The following is a 16,011-nucleotide window of genomic DNA, read 5'->3' as shown; positions in this document are numbered from 1 at the left end:
TGGAGCACCTTGCCATAAAGCAAAGGTGATCACTAAATGGCTCAGGGAAGAAAACAGATTTTGGGTCCATGGCCTGGAAACTCCCCAGATCTTAATCCCATTGAGAACTTGTGGTCAATCATCAAGAGACGGGTGGACAAACAAAAACCTACACATTCTGACAAAATGCAAGCATTGATTGTGCAAGAATGGACTGCTATCAGACAGGATTTGGTCCAGAAGTTGATTGAGATCAGAATCAGGCTTTATTGGCCAAGTATGCTCACACATACAAGGAATTTGTGTTTGGTTACAGTAGCTCCCAGTGCACAATAATCAACAAAAATGTCACAGACATAAAACATTTACTCACACAAACACACACACAAAACTTAGCCTACATTTTAAACCATGTGCAAAGTGGTATATCTACAATAAAGTGCTTAGTGCAACAGTAAAAAGGCACTGAGGTGCAGACTGAGTTAAATAGATAAACTGAATTAATATAAGGCATGTAAGAGGAAACTACTGGCAGAGACAATAGGTGCAGTAGTTCTTAGGCACCATCACCAGATTAATAAAGTGCAGTACAGGAGGTGAACAGGGTGAGAGGGACGAGCTGGATATGGATTGTGAGTAACAGTCTTGTGTGACAGACTGTATCCTGGATGTTGTGTTCAGCTGTTCATGAGAGTGATGGCATGTGGGAAGAAGCTTCTCTTTAGTCTGGTGGTCTTAGTCTTCAGTTGTCTAAAACGCCATCCTGAGGGGAGACGCTAGAACAGGTGGTGTCCAGGGTGTGAAGCATCAGACACAATGTTCTCTGAACACTTCCTGGTTCTGGAGGTGTGTAGATCTGGCAGGGTGGGTAGTGTTGCACCAATGGTCCTCTCTGCAGACCTAATGATGCGCTGCAGTCGGTGGGTGTCGTGTTTGGTAGCTGAGCTGCCCCACACTGTGATGGATGCAGTGAGGACAGACTCAATGGTGGCGGTGTAGAATTGCACCATCAGCTCCTGGGGCAGGTTGAACTTCCTCAGCTGACGCAGGAAGTACAGTCTCTGCTGAGCTTTCTTGATGATGGTGCTGATGTTGTAGTCCCATTTCAGGTCTTTGGAGATTGCTGTAGGAGTCCACAGCCATCACAGTTCTGTCCAGGATGGTGAGTGCTGGAAGGCTTTTCCTGAAGTGAATGAATGAATGTTCGATTTATATAGCACCTTTCCAGATTCCCAAGGTGCTTTACAATTTAACACAGGTACAAGTCACAGACAATCAATCACACACCGGCGAGAAGCAGCAGCCAATTGCGCACAGCATTCTCTCTACCGGAAGCTACAGCCCCCTGGGGGACTGAATGGGGTGCAGGAAGGGGAGAGAGGACAGACCCTAGTGGCAAAGCACCATCCACCACTGGGCATACAAGCGCGCGCACACACACACTTCTTTTTATTGAACATAGAGACACAGACACACACTCAGGGAGAATTTTTTGTTGACTGCCAATTTACCTAACCTCCATGTTTTTGGACTGTGGGAGGAAACCCACACAAACACAGGGAGAACATGGAAACTCCACTCAGATAGGGACTTGAACCCAAGACCCCAGTGCTGAGAGGCAAACGTGCTAACCACCAAGCCACCGTGTTGCCCGTGTTGAAGTCCACTCTCATCTCAACTGTTTTTGCTGTGTTCAGCTCCATGTTGTTGTAGTTGCTCCAGAGGACCACCTGCTCAACAGCCCGTCTGTAAGCAGACTCATTGCTGTCCCGGATGAGACCAATGACCGTCAAATCATCTGCAAACTTCAGGATTTTGACTGAGGTGTCAGTGGATGTACACTCGTTTATGTAGAGTGAGAAGAGCAGAGGGGAGAGAACACAACCTTGTGGAGCTCCTGTGCTGGTGGTACTGGTTCCTGAGGTGATCTTTCCCAGCCTCACCTGCTGCTCTCTGCTAGTGAGGAAGCTGGTGATCCACTGGCAGGTGGAGGCTGGCACACTGAGTTGGGTCAGTTTGGTGTGTAGATGTCCGGGGATGATCGTATTGAACACAGAGCTGAAGTCCAAGAACAGAACTCTTGCGTATGTACTTGGATGGTCAAGGTGCTGGAGGATGTGATGAAGACCCATGTTCACTGCATCGTCCACCGACCTGTTGGCTCGATAAGCGAACTGCAGGGGGTCTAGCTGGGGGTTGGTGATCTCCTTCAAGTGAGCGAGAACCAGCCTCTCAAAGGATTTCATGACCACGGAGGTCAGTGCAACGGGTCTGTAATTGCTCAGTCCTTTAGGGATGGGTATTATTGTGGAGCGTTTGAAACACGACGGTACGACACACAGCTCCAGTGATTTGTTGAAGATCTCTGTGAAGACAGGAGCCAGCTGGTCTGCGCAGATCCTCAGACAGGAAGGTGACACTCCGTATGGGCCTGGTGTCTTCCTCACTCTTTGTTTTTTGAAGAGTTGGTGCACGTCTCCTTCACTGATCTTCAGGGCAGGCTGGATGGGTGGCTGAGAGTCAGGGGGGTGTGAATTGGTGCTGTCCGGTTGGGTGGACCTGGGCTTTTCAAACCTGCAGTAAAAGCTCCAGTTGATGACCCCCCATTGTCTGGTGGGGGGCATTTTGTAGCCTGAGAGACTGTACAGACATCTCCAAATGGCTGATGGCTCATTAGTGGACATCAGTCTGCTCAGCTTGGTGGAGTAGCTCTTCTTAGCAGTTCTGATCTCTGAGTGTGTTCCTTGCCTTGTTATAGAACGCTCGGTCCCTGCTCCTAAATACTTCCTCTTTAGACCGGCGCAGCTGCTTCAGTTTGGCGTTGAACCAGGGCTATACATCTTGTCATCTTGAGTAAACCTAAACCAAAAATAATAATTTGGGTAATGGACAAATTCTGAAAACATATTTGGATTCAACATGCAAACATTAAATAATACTATTTGTTTATTTTTTTGTTCATTCATTTAGGAAGCAGAATTAACCCATAATGTTATTTTAAACACTATATGGCCCCAAATGTAGCCCCAAATGTAGCCCCAAGTGTAGCATCAGTGTCACGTTACGGTCCCCAACCCCTCCCTGTTGGGCGTGTGTTTACGTTGTCTACGTCTAATCGTCTGCGTCAGTGGATCTCCGTGGGTGCGGTTATGTCTTGTGTTAATCCGTCTCACCTGTGGCTCGTCTCGTCATCACTTGGGGTTTATGTGGTTTGTCTATTTCAGAGATGGGCAACTGGCGGCCCGCGGGCTGCACACGGTCCTCGTCCTCACTCAGTGCGGCCCGCAAATAGATCAATATTAATTTAATAATTAAAAGGAAAAAAAAACGATAGAGCAGGACTTTTTGTTCTTGTCACGTAGGGCTACGCCCCCCTCCCCCATGTCGGAGTTGTTCCTTGCCCGGTTATCCCATCCTGCGTGTCTGTTGTCCTGGTTTCCCTCTGTCTGCCACGCCCATGTCATCATTGTGTTCAGTTGTGTCTACTTTAGTCCTGTGTACTTGTATCTCTGTGTTTCGCCCGTTGTCGGTTATTTGTGGTTTATTCGGTTTTGTGGATTATCTGTCATCGCTGTTCTGGTATTTTCCGTCTCTGTTGTGTTTCTCCATTGTGAATGGCTCTCCTGTTACGACTCCTGCCTGTCCTGTTGACCACTTGGACGGCTCTCCCGTTTTGACCCGTGCCTGTACGAACGACTTCGCCTATGGAATTCCCCTTATTAAATCTCGCTCTTCTCAGCGTTTGTGTTCGCCTCCTCGCTCCGCAGCGCGCTACGCATTACAGTTCTTTGATATGAAGGAGTTCAAATTCCTTTTTGCACTTTTTTATTAAGCAAATGTTTTGTCTTTGTTGCTTATTAAGGACATGTTAATGCATTTATATGCAGAACATAGATGTATGTTGGTGCAATAAACATACAGATCTGAATAAAATTTTTTTTTTTTTTTTTGGCCCACCTCCACCCCCCCATCTTTGGAGGACAACTTTGTTTTTATGTACAGATTTAAATGGCAATTATAACAATTCTGTATAATATATAGTATAGTGATAACAATATGCAAAGTGATAATTATTGGGGTTAGGTGGACCAAGAAAAGAGGGGGAGAGAAATAATAAAAAGGGAAAAGACAAAGAGGTAGGAGAAGAAAGAAGAAGAAAAAGAAAAGAAGAAAAAAAATAAATAAATATAATAATAATAATAATAATAAAATAAAACACGCAACCAGCTCAAATGACCACTGCAAAGAAGTACAGAAAGTAAACCAAATACATATAGTACAGATGAGTGCGATGTATGGGTGTGTGTGAGTGTGTGTTTATGTGCAACCTAGAAGTGCAACATAGGATAGATGTATGGAATGTACTTACCAGCAAGGGTGGGTAGCTGCGACAACATTCCCCCAGAGGCCAGAGGCGGGCGGAGAGAGACCCGGGAATCCCACCCACCCACGGCCCCCCATGGAGCGGTGGAGTACCAGAGCCGCACTTCCCAGAAACCCTAACATGCCCGCCCCCGCAGGCGGGAGAGAGAGACTCCGGACAGCGCCCCACCAGTCAAGGAGCGCAGGTCCAGGGGAACCAGAGGGAACAGAGCGCCTCCCCCCCAGGATGCCCCCCCCCCCCCCCCCCCCCAGGGGCCAGCGGCAAAGCCACGGCGCCACGCGCCCGGAAAGCCACCCACCACCCGGCAGGGCCCACCTCCCGCCGAGGAGCACCCGGCCGCCCCATACCACCACCGCCCCTTCGCCGAGGGGCCAAGCCGGACTCCGGAGCCCCAAGGCGCCCCCCCTCTGGAGTGGTGCAGTAGTCTCAGGGGAGCGTCCGGGAGTGAACCGGGCACGACCAGCCCCGACCCAGAACCAGCTGTTCTCACCCACACACCCAAACCCACACTACATTCGCCCCTATACACCCCCACCATGCACACACCCACCCCCCCACACACACACATACACTCAAATTCACCCTCACACCTCCAAACCTGGCCATATGTCCCCTCCCTCCAACACGCACTCATTCATCCACCCATTCAGAAACAAGAAGAAAACAAGGACAAGAAGAAAACAAGGACAGAGACACACACTTATCCAGACTGGCACACCCTCTGCGGCAGGGGCAAATGGCTGGACCAGCAAGGACCGGCAGTGGCCCTAGGAAGCCACCAGCCCAGTCCCGTGCCAGCAACCCCCCCCCCCGCCCCGGCAGGGAGCAGGAAGCGGGTGAAGGAAGGCCTTCCCACCCCTCCACCCCCAGTGTAGTGTGTAGGTGTTGGTGTATATGCATGTGTATTAGTGTGTGATACTATGGTGCAGTTAAAATTGAGGGGACAGGTGCTAGGACAAACGTGAGTGCATGTCCACACCTTCCCCTCAAAGGCCCTCAATGTCTAAAGTGCAGTAAAATCTGAGGGACAGACAGTGGTGAGGAGACGGGTGAGCTATGGCAGCAGGCCCACCTCGTCAACCTCTGGGTACATGCCTGTCCCCAGAATCCTAAATGAGCAAAGATGTGTGTGTGTGTGTGTGTGTGTGTGTGTGTGTATGGGGGGGGGGGGGGGGGGGGTGGGAATGCTTAGGTCCAGAGGAAAGGGTCCTCTGGAGAGGAGAGGAGGACCCTTTTGGAGGACCCTGCATTGAGCACCGAACTTCACTGCCCCCCCAGCTCAAGGCAGGGAGCGGTCGACCCGAGGAGACCAGGGCGGCAACCCTCCCCACCACCATATCCAAGCCCGGATCCACACCACTCCCACCACAGAGAGCAGCCGGTCCGCACATCCACATACACCTAGACACACATTTCCTTCATACACGTATGCACTCACACACATTTAACCCATAAATATATACATATATACATACATACATCCATCCATATATATAAATATATACATACACATACATACATATATACATATATATCTACACATACATATACACCCACGCACGCTTGTCCCATATACACCACACCCCTGTGTATGCACCCACAACCATACCAATCGCACAGTGATCAAACGATGACAGACATCAACAGTATTGAGGACATGCTGGTCGGAGTCCGGAACCCTACCTCCTGGCCCACCCCAGACATCCCCATCATCCACCACCCCACTCCCACCACCCAGGCACCTCGGAGCCCCAAGGCCCAGACCCAACGCCCCGACCCAGGCCGAACGACCCACCCCACCCAGCGGCGCACCGCAGCGGCGCAGGTCCCCCCGCACGGGCAGGGCCCCAGCTCGGGGTCGGGGGGCACCAGGCGTAGGTTCGAATCCCACCTTCGTCGGTGTTGCTTTCTTTAATTTCTGACAATCGTGTCTCCTGATGTAAGTGCAAGACCCACAAGTCAGATACGGCTGCTTTTGTGCTGTGAAAGTGTTTGCATCTTTGAAATCGCAATCGACACACAACCGTAATTGACGAGGTGGCCGAGAGGTTAAGGAGATGGACTGCGAATCCATTGTGCATAGCACACGTGGGTTCGAATCCCACCTTCGTCGGTGTTGCTTTCTTTAATTTCTGACAATCGTGTCTCCTGGTGTAAGTGCAGTACCCACAAGTCAGATACGGCTGCTTTTGTGCTGTGAAAGTGTTTACATCTTTGAAATCGCAATCGACACAAAACCACAAGCGACGAGGTAGCCAAGAGGTTAAGGCGATGGACTGCTAATCCATTGTGCTTTGCACGCGTGGGTTTGAATACCACATTCGTCGGTGTTGTTTTCTTTAATTTCTGACAATCGTGTCTCCTGAAGTAAGTGCAGGACCCACAAGTCAGATAAGCCTCCTTTTGTGCTGTGAAAATGTTTGCATCTTTGAAATCGCAATCGACACACAACCGTAATTGACGAGGTGGCCGAGAGGTTAAGGCGATGGACTGCTAATCCATTGTGCATAGCACGCGTGGGTTCGAATCCCACCTTCATCGGTGTTGCTTTCTTTAATTTCTGACAATCGTGTCTCCTGGTGTAAGTGCAGTACCCACAAGTCAGATACGGCTGCTTTTGTGCTGTGAAAGTGTTTGCATCTTTGAAATCGCAATCGACACACAAGCACAAACGACAAGGTGGCCGAGAGATTAAGGCGATGGACTGCTAATCCATTATGCATAGCACGTGTGTGTTCGAATCCCACCTTCGTCGGTGTTGCTTTCTTTAATTTCTGACAATCGTGTCTCCTGTTGTAAGTGCAGGACCCACAAGTCAGATAAGCCTCCTTTTGTGCTGTGAAAGTGTTTGCATCTTTGAAATCGCAATCGACACACAACCACAAACGACGAGGTGGCCGAGAGGTTAAGGGGATGGACTGCTAATCCATTGTGCATAGCACGCGTGGGTTCGAATCCCACCTTCGTCGGTGTTGCTTTCTTTAATTTCTGACAATCGTGTCTCCTGTTGTAAGTGCAGGACCCACAAGTCATATACGGCTGCTTTTGTGCTGTGAAAGTGTTTGCATCTTTGAAATCGCAATCGACACACAAGCACAAACGACAAGGTGGCCGATAGATTAAGGCGATGGACTGCTAATCCATTATGCATAGCACGTGTGTGTTCGAATCCCACCTTCGTCGGTGTTGCTTTCTTTAATTTCTGACAATCGTGTCTCCTGCTGTAACTACAGGACCCACAAGTCAGAAAAGCCTTCTTTTGTGCTGTGAAAGTGTTTGCTTCTTTGAAATTGCTATCGACACACAACCACAAACGACGAGGTGGCCGAGAGGTTAAGGCGATGGGCTGCTAATCCATTGTGCATAGCACGCGTGGGTTCGAATCCCACCTTCGTCGGTGTTGCTTTCGTTAATTTCTGACAATCGTGTCTCCTGCTGTAACTACAGGACCCACAAGTCAGATAAGCCTTCTTTTGTGCTGTGAAAGTGTTTGCTTCTTTGAAATTGCTATCGACACACAACCACAAACGACGAGGTGGCCGAGAGGTTAAGGCGATGGACTGCTAATCCATTGTGCATAGCACGCGTGGGTTCGAATCCCACCTTAGTCGGTGTTGCTTTCTTTAATTTCTGACAATCGTGTCTCCTGATATAAGTGCAGGACCCACAAGTCAGATACGCCTCCTTTTGTGCTGTGAAAGTATTTGCATCTTTGAAATCGCAATCGACACACAACCGTAATTGACGAGGTGGCCGAGAGGTTAAGGCGATGGACTGCTAATCCATTGTGCATAGCACGCGAGGGTTCGAATCCCACCTTCGTCGGTGTTGCTTTCTTTAATTTCTGACAATCGTGTCTCCTGATATAAGTGCAGGACCCACAAGTCAGATAAGCCTCCTTTTGTGCTGTGAAAGTGTTTGCATCTTTGAAATCGCAATCGACACACAACTGTAATTGACGAGGTGGCCGAGAGGTTAAGGCGATGGACTGCTAATCCATTGTGCATAGCACGCGTGGGTTCGAATCCCACCTTCGTCGGTGTTGCTTTCTTTAATTTCTGACAATCGTGTCTCCTGATATAAGTGCAGGACCCACAAGTCAGATAAGCCTCCTTTTGTGCTGTGAAAGTGTTTGCATCTTTGAAATCGCAATCGACACACAACCACAAACGACGAGGTGGCCGAGAGGTTAAGGGGATGGACTGCTAATCCATTGTGCATAGCACGCGTGGGTTCGAATCCCACCTTCGTCGGTGTTGCTTTCTTTAATTTCTGACAATCGTGTCTCCTGTTGTAAGTGCAGGACCCACAAGTCAGATAAGCCTCCTTTTGTGCTGTGAAAGTGTTTGCATCTTTGAAATCGCAATCGACACACAACCACAAACGACGAGGTGGCCGAGAGGTTAAGGGGATGGACTGCTAATCCATTGTGCATAGCACGCGTGGGTTCGAATCCCACCTTCGTCGGTGTTGCTTTCTTTAATTTCTGACAATCGTGTCTCCTGTTGTAAGTGCAGGACCCACAAGTCATATACGGCTGCTTTTGTGCTGTGAAAGTGTTTGCATCTTTGAAATCGCAATCGACACACAAGCACAAACGACAAGGTGGCCGATAGATTAAGGCGATGGACTGCTAATCCATTATGCATAGCACGTGTGTGTTCGAATCCCACCTTCGTCGGTGTTGCTTTCTTTAATTTCTGACAATCGTGTCTCCTGTTGTAAGTGCAGGACCCACAAGTCAGATAAGCCTCCTTTTGTGCTGTGAAAGTGTTTGCATCTTTGAAATCGCAATCGACACACAACCACAAACGACGAGGTGGCCGAGAGGTTAAGGGGATGGACTGCTAATCCATTGTGCATAGCACGCGTGGGTTCGAATCCCACCTTCGTCGGTGTTGCTTTCTTTAATTTCTGACAATCGTGTCTCCTGTTGTAAGTGCAGGACCCACAAGTCATATACGGCTGCTTTTGTGCTGTGAAAGTGTTTGCATCTTTGAAATCGCAATCGACACACAAGCACAAACGACAAGGTGGCCGATAGATTAAGGCGATGGACTGCTAATCCATTATGCATAGCACGTGTGTGTTCGAATCCCACCTTCATCGGTGTTGCTTTCTTTAATTTCTGACAATCGTGTCTCCTGCTGTAACTACTGGACCCACAAGTCAGAAAAGCCTTCTTTTGTGCTGTGAAAGTGTTTGCTTCTTTGAAATTGCTATCGACACACAACCACAAACGACGAGGTGGCCGAGAGGTTAAGGCGATGGACTGCTAATCCATTGTGCATAGCACGCGTGGGTTCGAATCACACCTTCGTCTGTGTTGCTTTCTTTAATTTCTGACAATCGTGTCTCCTGATATAAGTGCAGGACCCACAAGTCAGATACGCCTCCTTTTGTGCTGTGAAAGTATTTGCATCTTTGAAATCGCAATCGACACACAACCGTAATTGACGAGGTGGCCGAGAGGTTAAGGCGATGGACTGCTAATCCATTGTGCATAGCACGCGTGGGTTCGAATCCCACCTTCGTCGGTGTTGCTTTCTTTAATTTCTGACAATCGTGTCTCCTGTTGTAAGTGCAGGACCCACAAGTCAGATAAGCCTCCTTTTGTGCTGTGAAAGTGTTTGCATCTTTGAAATCGCAATCGACACACAACTGTAATTGACGAGGTGGCCGAGAGGTTAAGGCGATGGACTGCTAATCCATTGTGCATAGCACGCGTGGGTTCGAATCCCACCTTCGTCAGTGTTGCTTTCTTTAATTTCTGACAATCGTGTCTCCTGATATAAGTGCAGGACCCACAAGTCAGATAAGCCTCCTTTTGTGCTGTGAAAGTGTTTGCATCTTTGAAATCGCAATCGACAAACAACCACAAACGACGAGGGGGCCGAGAGGTTAAGGGGATGCACTGCTAATCCATTGTGCATAGCACGCGTGGGTTCGAATCCCACCTTCGTCGGTGTTGCTTTCTTTAATTTCTGACAATCGTGTCTCCTGTTGTAAGTGCAGGACCCACAAGTCAGATAAGCCTCCTTTTGTGCTGTGAAAGTGTTTGCATCTTTGAAATCGCAATCGACACACAACCACAAACGACGAGGTGGCCGAGAGGTTAAGGGGATGGACTGCTAATCCATTGTGCATAGCACGCGTGGGTTCGAATCCCACCTTCGTCGGTGTTGCTTTCTTTAATTTCTGACAATCGTGTCTCCTGTTGTAAGTGCAGGACCCACAAGTCATATACGGCTGCTTTTGTGCTGTGAAAGTGTTTGCATCTTTGAAATCGCAATCGACACACAAGCACAAACGACAAGGTGGCCGATAGATTAAGGCGATGGACTGCTAATCCATTATCACTAGAGCTCCTAGAGAAGCGAAAAATTTCACAGGGCTTGGTAGGGTCCATGTAGCCCACTCCCCTGCTGTGAAGGAATTAACGCCCATTGTCTTGGTAATGCGGTGGAAGCGGCTCACCCCCAGCTCATACGCCTGCCAAAGCACAAGCTGGCTCACCCCCAAGCTCATATGACCAAAACACCAAACGTGATACTTCACGAAAAAGTTGAAGTTACAAGCAGACTGTATGTTACCGATACTACAACAAACGGCAGAAAATTTGTAGACTCGTGTTTCAAAAGTTACAATTCAATCGCACGTAGAGACGACAGGTTCTCTAATGAGTCCCGTCAAACAATAAAAATAAATAAAAATGTTTGAATCTTGCTCTTTGTATATTTCATATACTATACTATATAATATTTGTTGTAATCAAACACTTTCTGTTTCCGCGTTTGAATTTGCGTTTGAAAAGCTAAGAAATTATATGGGGCAGTTAGCTTGATGCTAATGTTATATAGGAAATCCCATATCATTGCTAGCGAAAATTAGCATGGTCGCGTTGCATCACTGCATCACTGATAAATGTGATCTAAACAGCAGGCTGGAAAAGGAGAGGAAAAGACAGGAAAACAAATTCATGTGCTCTCTATCTATCTATCTATCTATATCTATCTATCTATAGATAGATAGATAGTTAGAAGCATTTGATAGAAGCATTTGTGTTTCTGCTTGTTTGTGATCTAAACAGCAGGCTTGAATCTTGCTCTTTGTACATTTCTCATACTATCTATCTATCTATCTATCTATCTATCTATCTATCTATCTATCTATATTTGTGTTAGAAGCATTTGATAGAAGCATTTGTGTTTCTGCTTGTTTGTGATCTAAACAGCAGGCTTGAATCTTGCTCTTTGTACATTTCTTATACTATCTATCTATCTATATTTGTGTTAGAAGCATTTGATAGAAGCATTTGTGTTTCTGCTTGTTTGTGATCTAAACAGCAGGCTTGAATCTTGCTCTTTGTACATTTCTTATACTATCTATCTATCTATATTTGTGTTAGAAGCATTTGATAGAAGCATTTGTGTTTCTGCTTGTTTGTGATCTAAACAGCAGGCTTGAATCTTGCTCTTTGTACATTTCTTATACTATCTATCTATCTATATTTGTGTTAGAAGCATTTGATAGAAGCATTTGTGTTTCTGCTTGTTTGTGATCTAAACAGCAGGCTTGAATCTTGCTCTTTGTACATTTCTTATACTATCTATCTATCTATATTTGTGTTAGAAGCATTTGATAGAAGCATTTGTGTTTCTGCTTGTTTGTGATCTAAACAGCAGGCTTGAATCTTGCTCTTTGTACATTTCTTATACTATCTATCTATCTATATTTGTGTTAGAAGCATTTGATAGAAGCATTTGTGTTTCTGCTTGTTTGTGATCTAAACAGCAGGCTTGAATCTTGCTCTTTGTACATTTCTTATACTATCTATCTATCTATATTTGTGTTAGAAGCATTTGATAGAAGCATTTGTGTTTCTGCTTGTTTATGATCTAAACAGCAGGCTTGAATCTTGCTCTTTGTACATTTCTTATACTATCTATCTATCTATATTTGTGTTAGAAGCATTTGATAGAAGCATTTGTGTTTCTGCTTGTTTATGATCTAAACAGCAGGCTTGAATCTTGCTCTTTGTACATTTCTTATACTATCTATCTATCTATCTATCTATCTATCTATCTATCTATCTATCTATCTATCTATCTATCTATCTATCTATCTATCTATCTATCTATCTATCTATCTATATTTGTGTTAGAAGCATTTGTGTTTCTGCTTGTTTGTGATCTGTGATCTCTGTGATCAGAGACTTTCTGGGTGAGGCTGCTGCCTCAGTCTTGCTCTGTGAATTAACATAACAAAGGGTGATGTTTGGCTTTGCTAATTGCTGGCAAGAAGGAGAAGAAGGAGGGGTGATGTCCTCAGAATCCTGAATTCTCAGGAGCTCTAGTGTTATGCATAGCACGTGTGTGTTCGAATCCCACCTTCGTCGGTGTTGCTTTCTTTAATTTCTGACAATCGTGTCTCCTGCTGTAACTACAGGACCCACAAGTCAGAAAAGCCTTCTTTTGTGCCGTGAAAGTGTTTGCTTCTTTGAAATTGCTATCGACACACAACCACAAACGACGAGGTGGCCGAGAGGTTAAGGCGATGGACTGCTAATCCATTGTGCATAGCACGCGTGTGTTCGAATCCCACCTTCGTCGGTGTTGCTTTCTTTAATTTCTGACAATCGTGTCTCCTGCTGTAACTACAGGATCCACAAGTCAGAAAAGCCTTCTTTTGTGCTGTGAAAGTGTTTGCTTCTTTGAAATTGCTATCGACACACAACCACAAACGACGAGGTGGCCGAGAGGTTAAGGCGATGGACTGCTAATCCATTGTGCATAGCACGCGTGGGTTCGAATCCCACCTTTGTCGGTGTTGCTTTCTTTAATTTCTGACAATCGTGTCTCCTGTTGTAAGTGCAGGACCCACAAGTCAGATAAGCCTCCTTTTGTGCTGTGAAAGTGTTTGCATCTTTGAAATCGCAATCGACACACAACCACAAACGACGAGGTGGCCGAGAGGTTAAGGGGATGGACTGCTAATCCATTATGCATAGCACGTGTGTGTTCGAATCCCACCTTCGTCGGTGTTGCTTTCTTTAATTTCTGACAATCGTGTCTCCTGTTGTAAGTGCAGGACCCACAAGTCAGATAAGCCTCCTTTTGTGCTGTGAAAGTGTTTGCATCTTTGAAATCGCAATCGACACACAAGCACAAACGACAAGGTGGCCGATAGATTAAGGCGATGGACTGCTAATCCATTATGCATAGCACGTGTGTGTTCGAATCCCACCTTCGTCGGTGTTGCTTTCTTCAATTTCTGACAATCGTGTCTCCTGCTGTAACTACTGGACCCACAAGTCAGAAAAGCCTTCTTTTGTGCTGTGAAAGTGTTTGCTTCTTTGAAATTGCTATCGACACACAACCACAAACGACGAGGTGGCCGAGAGGTTAAGGCGATGGACTGCTAATCCATTGTGCATAGCACGCGTGGGTTCGAATCCCACCTTCGTCGGTGTTGCTTTCTTTAATTTCTGACAATCGTGTCTCCTGATATAAGTGCAGGACCCACAAGTCAGATACGCCTCCTTTTGTGCTGTGAAAGTATTTGCATCTTTGAAATCGCAATCGACACACAACCGTAATTGACGAGGTGGCCGAGAGGTTAAGGCGATGGACTGCTAATCCATTGTGCATAGCACGCGTGGGTTCGAATCCCACCTTCGTCGGTGTTGCTTTCTTTAATTTCTGACAATCGTGTCTCCTGTTGTAAGTGCAGGACCCACAAGTCATATACGGCTGCTTTTGTGCTGTGAAAGTGTTTGCATCTTTGAAATCGCAATCGACACACAAGCACAAACGACAAGGTGGCCGATAGATTAAGGCGATGGACTGCTAATCCATTATGCATAGCACGTGTGTGTTCGAATCCCACCTTCGTCGGTGTTGCTTTCTTTAATTTCTGACAATCGTGTCTCCTGCTGTAACTACAGGACCCACAAGTCAGAAAAGCCTTCTTTTGTGCTGTGAAAGTGTTTGCTTCTTTGAAATTGCTATCGACACACAACCACAAACGACGAGGTGGCCGAGAGGTTAAGGCGATGGACTGCTAATCCATTGTGCATAGCACGCGTGGGTTCGAATCCCACCTTCGTCGGTGTTGCTTTCTTTAATTTCTGACAATCGTGTCTCCTGATATAAGTGCAGGACCCACAAGTCAGATAAGCCTCCTTTTGTGCTGTGAAAGTGTTTGCATCTTTGAAATCGCAATCGACACACAACTGTAATTGACGAGGTGCCCGAGAGGTTAAGGCGATGGACTGCTAATCCATTGTGCATAGCACGCGTGGGTTCGAATCCCACCTTCGTCGGTGTTGCTTTCTTTAATTTCTGACAATCGTGTCTCCTGATATAAGTGCAGGACCCACAAGTCAGATAAGCCTCCTTTTGTGCTGTGAAAGTGTTTGCATCTTTGAAATCGCAATCGACACACAACTGTAATTGACGAGGTGGCCGAGAGGTTAAGGCGATGTACTGCTAATCCATTGTGCATAGCACGCGTGGGTTTGAATCCCACCTTCGTCGGTGTTGCTTTCTTTAATTTCTGACAATCGTGTCTCCTGTTGTAAGTGCAGGACCCACAAGTCAGATAAGCCTCCTTTTGTGCTGTGAAAGTGTTTGCATCTTTGAAATCGCAATCGACACACAACCACAAACGACGAGGTGGCCGAGAGGTTAAGGGGATGGACTGCTAATCCATTGTGCATAGCACGCGTGGGTTCGAATCCCACCTTCGTCGGTGTTGCTTTCTTTAATTTCTGACAATCGTGTCTCCTGTTGTAAGTGCAGGACCCACAAGTCAGATAAGCCTCCTTTTGTGCTGTGAAAGTGTTTGCATCTTTGAAATCGCAATCGACACACAAGCACAAACGACAAGGTGGCTGATAGATTAAGGCGATGGACTGCTAATCCATTATGCATAGCACGTGTGTGTTCGAATCCCACCTTCGTCGGTGTTGCTTTCTTTAATTTCTGACAATCGTGTCTCCTGCTGTAACTACTGGACCCACAAGTCAGAAAAGCCTTCTTTTGTGCTGTGAAAGTGTTTGCTTCTTTGAAATTGCTATCGACACACAACCACAAACGACAAGGTGGCCGAGGGGTTAAGGCGATGGACTGCTAATCCATTGTGCATAGCACGCGTGGGTTCGAATCCCACCTTCGTCGGTGTTGCTTTCTTTAATTTCTGACAATCGTGTCTCCTGATATAAGTGCAGGACCCACAAGTCAGATACGCCTCCTTTTGTGCTGTGAAAGTATTTGCATCTTTGAAATCGCAATCGACACACAACCGTAATTGACGAGGTGGCCGAGAGGTTAAGGCGATGGACTGCTAATCCATTGTGCATAGCACGTGTGGGTTCGAATCCCACCTTCGTCGGTGTTGCTTTCTTTAATTTCTGACAATCGTGTCTCCTGTTGTAAGTGCAGGACCCACAAGTCATATACGGCTGCTTTTGTGCTGTGAAAGTGTTTGCATCTTTGAAATCGCAATCGACACACAAGCACAAACGACAAGTTGGCCGATAGATTAAGGCGATGGACTGCTAATCCATTATGCATAGCACGTGTGTGTTCGAATCCCACCTTCGTCGGTGTTGCTTTCTTTAATTTCTGACAATCGTGTCTCCTGCT

General features: G+C 46.7%; 2 non-coding genes across 2 annotated transcripts; both read left to right on the top strand.

The window, feature by feature from the left end:
• Positions 1-6,394: 6,394 nt before the first annotated feature.
• trnar-gcg (transfer RNA arginine (anticodon GCG)) lies at positions 6,395-6,476 on the top strand. The gene has a single exon. It is a non-coding gene; the product is annotated as a tRNA-Arg (tRNA).
• Positions 6,477-10,032: 3,556 nt separating this feature from the next.
• trnas-gcu (transfer RNA serine (anticodon GCU)) lies at positions 10,033-10,114 on the top strand. Its single transcript has one exon. It is a non-coding gene; the product is annotated as a tRNA-Ser (tRNA).
• The last annotated feature ends 5,897 nt before the right edge of the window (positions 10,115-16,011 follow it).

Source organism: Brachyhypopomus gauderio, chromosome 2 (genome assembly GCF_052324685.1).
Source record: "Brachyhypopomus gauderio isolate BG-103 chromosome 2, BGAUD_0.2, whole genome shotgun sequence".
Lineage (NCBI taxonomy): Eukaryota > Metazoa > Chordata > Actinopteri > Gymnotiformes > Hypopomidae > Brachyhypopomus > Brachyhypopomus gauderio.
This window is presented reverse-complemented; position numbering and strand designations above follow the sequence as displayed.